Here is a 4,773-nt window from a genome sequence, read left to right as displayed (position 1 = left end):
GGTGCCAGCAGATTTGGTGTCTGGTGAGGGCTGCTTTATAGATCTTGCTTTCTTGCTTCATCCTCACATGGTCAAAGGGGAAGCAATAAACAAGCTCTTTCAGACCTCTTTTGTAAGGACATTAATCCCATTTGTGAGGACATTAATCCCATTAATCCCCTCATGACCTAATCATTTCTCAAAGGCCAACTCTTAATACCATATTGAGGACTAAGTCTCAAAAATAAATTTCGGGAGGGAGGGGGACACATTCAGACCATAGTGGAGGGAAACAAGAAAGAAGTAATATAGATATATTAATATCTAAATGAACAAGATAAATTTACATAATTATTAGTGTTGTGAAGACTATGAAAACATTAGGAAAAGAAAGTAAACATAAAAGCATCTGGGGCACTTTCTGAGCAAGTGAAACTGGTGTCTGAAATGTGAATAACCTCAAGGAGCCTGACACAGAAAGAAGGTGACTGGGAAAAATCTAGGAAGAAAAAAAAGGAGCTAAGTGTGTTTGGGAAAAAGAAAGATGTAGTATGGCTGGAGTACGGGGGTAAACAGGATTAAGGGGGAGGTGAAGTTGGAGAGGTAGATAGAATTAAAATGGTCAGAGACCTGAAGATCATAAGGAAATGCAGTTTTAAGTCTGGTAGTTTATAACTGTAGAATCTTAATAAAGAGAATGGCATGAATTTACTTATACATTAAAAAGAGTAGCCTGGCTAGAGAATGAAAAATGGACTATAGCCAACTAAGAGAAGCAATGAGAACAGTTGAGAGAAACCATAGCAAGATAGGTGAGAAAGACAGTAGTCTCTAATGGGATGACAGCAGTGAATATGGTCATGAGTATGGCCATTTCATAAAGGATGGGACATAGACTGAGTGGTGATGTGGACGAAGAGCTCAATCAATGAATGACCTCTAGGTTTTTGGTTTGTGTAAATGAGTGGGTGGTGGAGCCATTGTATGAGACAGGAAGAACTAGGAAGAAAAAGATTTTGTTGGACAAAACTAAAGACTTCCTATGTCAATATTAACTTTGACATGCAAGCAGAGATTTCAAGTAAGAAGTTGGTTACACCAGTTTAGAACTGATATGAAGGTATTACTTAGAGAAACAAATGTGAAAGTCATAGACATAGAGCTGTTACTTAAAGCTATGGGACTGGATATTAATGTAAGAAGAGATAATAAAGGACCAAGACTAGGGATATTCTAGCACTTACAGGGTGACCATAAAAGGAGCAGAGCAAAGGAAGCTGAGAAGGAGTGCTGTTGTGAAGGTCAAAAGAAAAGTGGTTAAAGGAGACAGCGAGTAACTGCTGAACACCAAGAAGTCAATAAGATGAGGACAGAAGATGGAAGGCACTGATGATTTTAATAAGAGCTGAATTGGTGGGATTGTGAGAACACGTATTAGGGAATGGTGGTCAAGATACAGTGTTGTAACAAATACACCCCCAAATATCAGTGGCTTAACCCAATAAAGGTTTATTTGTTAAACATGCCATGTCCAGGGGTCAATCATTGAACTCTTATCCGGTTTGGCAGCCCTCACTCATCTTGTATAATGCCATTTTAAACAAATGGCCTCCAAGTTTGTTACAGTAAAGGAAGAGAGTGAGAGAGAGAATGGCATATTGTTAAAGACCTTGTCTGAAAATTGTTTACATCATTTCCGTGCCCATTGACCAAAATCCAATGACATGGTATTGGAAGTTGGGAAATGTAGAAGAGAATGTGAGTGTTTGATGATCTCAAACAGTGTCAATCAGTAACAGGATAAAAGCCTGATTTACTGGATTGAAGGGAGGGTGAGAGGTGATGAGACAGAGAAAATAAAGACAATATAAATATCCTCCATCTCATAAAAGCCTTCTTTGAGTACCTCTTGCTCAAGCTATTAGCTCATCTGACATCTTGGCACAAAGTTCTTTGAGTTATCAACTCTCAGCTTTGACAAAAATTTTGCTGTGTTATATGCAGATTACTTTCAAATAATTGTAAGTAATGTATTTGACATTGATATTGCTAAATTGTGTAGGTTGACATTGTCATATAATGAGTAATTAATGGCCAAAAACAGTGAATAAAATTTTCACTCTTATGTTTAGGTTTGAAACTATAATCAATGGTGAAAAAAAAAAAACAGGAACTGCATCAAAGACAGTATAAAACGCACAGTACAAATTTTGTGGAGTTTTTTGTTTTTTGGGTTTTTTCTTCAACTTTTATTTTAGATGTAGGGGGTACATGTGCAGGTTTGTTACATGGGTTATACACTATTGGGGGAATTGTAAATTAGTTCAGACACTGTGGAAAGAAGTTTGGAGATTTCTCAAAGAACTTAAAATGAATTTTCAATGTGGTATTTGCTTCCAAAACAAACCTAAGGTCAATAAAGGGGAAGAGGATTAATACCTGTAAGTTCTTTCTATGTGTCAGGCATTTTAACTCACATGTTATATAAGCCACAGAATAACATTAATTACTTAGTAATAGAATCCCATCTGACAGATGAAATTGAAGCTCTAAGATCAAATACTAGTAAGCAATGTTTGGAGTTTAAACTTAGCTAATCCTGATTCCAAAATCCATGCTCTTTCCACCCTATGATGGGTTCTATTCAAAGTTCCAATAAATCGTGGTGTAGGGCTATTCTGTTTTAAAATTATCATATCAAGAGCTTCTACAAAATTGCCTTTGAGGAAAAATTTTCTATTAAAGCTGTACATTAATTCTGATCATTACTTCTACTTAAATTCCAGTCTTTCATCAATCAACTGCTTTCAGAGAATCTGCATTAGGATATTTCACTTCACATTAAAATCAACACATCTAAAACTTGATCTTCCTCTTAAAAACTACTCTTTTCCCACACTTTTTCATTTTTGGACTATGTCATCACTTTCTCTGTCAGCTCACAATTCAATCTCTTGACCTGTTACAAGTTTTCCATTATTCTTATATGCATCTCTTTTCTGCTAGACTTCAACTCATTGAAAAAGGACCCCACGTCTTCTTCATCTTTTATGTCCATTATCTCTGCCATCACCTTGCTCACAGCATCTCCACAGCACATGTTTGTTGTTGCTGTTAATAATAAAATATAATGTGAACTCAATCTTTCTTTTCTTTTCTCACCATCCCAAATACTCCAATGTAGTTACTGTAACAGTTTTCTAACTGACCTCCTGTTACTTCTCCTTCTAATTGCTCCTACAGACTAAAACTGTATCCAAAAAAAAAATCAATAAAATACTACTTGGTCATATCAGTTCTCTTTTCCAAAATTCTCCAATGGTTTCTTTTGATTATTATTTGGAATTCCCTGGCACACAATGCCCTCCCTAATCTAGTCCTTCTTTGTCTCTCAACTGATAAATATGTAGCATTTTCAACATACACAGAGATAGAGAGAGAGACTTCCTCTTCCAGGATATGATAGAGTGGACATTCATTTCCCTATTCCTCCTGATAAGTACATCTTAAACTCTGGACGTAAAAACATACATATAAAACAAACATAAGAAGATTCTGAAAGGTAAAAAGAAGAAAGAAGAATGCCTAGGGACCTCAAAACCCGAGGAACAACATGGTGGAAAGATCCCTGTGTTTTCTTTTAACCTCATGTTAACCCTTTTTCCACGTCAAAGACTGAGTACAGATCTTAAACATCCACATTCATGAGACTGTAATGAGCACCTCAACACATATCCCAGAATGGTATCAGAGAAGACTCAGTTAAAAGCCAGGACCTTGGGACCGGGCACGGTGGCTCACACCTGTAATCCCAGCACTTTGGGAGGCCGAGACGGGCGGATCATGAGGTCAGGAGATCGAGACCATCCTGGCTAACAAGGTGAAACCCTGTCTCTACTAAAAATACAAAAAGTTAGCCAGGCATGGTGGTGGGTGCCTGTAGTCCCAGCTACTCAGGAGGCTGAGGGAGGAGAATGGCATGAACCTGAGAGATGGAGCTTGCAGTGGGCCAAGATTGTGCCGCTGCACTCCAGCCTGGGCAACAAGGCAAGACTCCATCAAAAAACAAAAACAAAAACAAAAAAACCAGGACCTTCACTAACACCCAGCATTAACAATAACACACCATAATGATGCCAGTAAAGACCGAATGGGGAACAAAACTTTCACCTTTACATAACAATAATGAGGAGTCCAAGTATAACTCAGATGTTAACAAAGGCCTAGTGGTGATACTGGACTTCCACATTCACCAGCCAGTAATGGGGTCGCAGAAAGGTATCCAAGAAATCAGTTTAAAAAGAGAGTTTGTAGAGACTGATACATTGATTCAAAAGTTTATAGAGAAAAGCAGAAGTTTATATGGAAAAGCAAGAATAGCCAATGCAATATTGAAGGAGATGAACAAAATCATAGTACTGACACTACACGACTCTAAGACTTACTATAAAGCTACAGTTCAAGTAAGTGAGGTGTTCATGAAAGAATAGAGATATCTATTCCATGATTAATGAGACAACTGATTATTGACAAAGGAGCAAATGAAATTCAGTGGATAAAGGATAGTCATTTCAACAAATAGTGCTGGAAAAACTGTATATTCACATGCAAAAAAACTGAATTGAGACACAGCCTTATACCTTTCAAAAAATTAGGTCAAAATGGGTCAGAGACTTACATGCAAGACAGAAAAGTATAAAACTCCTAGAAAATAACGTAGGAAAAACAGTAGGTGACCTTGGGTTTGGCGATGATTTTTTAGATAAAACACTGAAAGCATAATCATGAAAGATA

The sequence above is a fragment of the Pan troglodytes genome, chromosome 6 (assembly GCF_028858775.2).
Source record: "Pan troglodytes isolate AG18354 chromosome 6, NHGRI_mPanTro3-v2.0_pri, whole genome shotgun sequence".
Lineage (NCBI taxonomy): Eukaryota > Metazoa > Chordata > Mammalia > Primates > Hominidae > Pan > Pan troglodytes.
Note: the sequence above shows the minus strand (reverse complement) of the source record.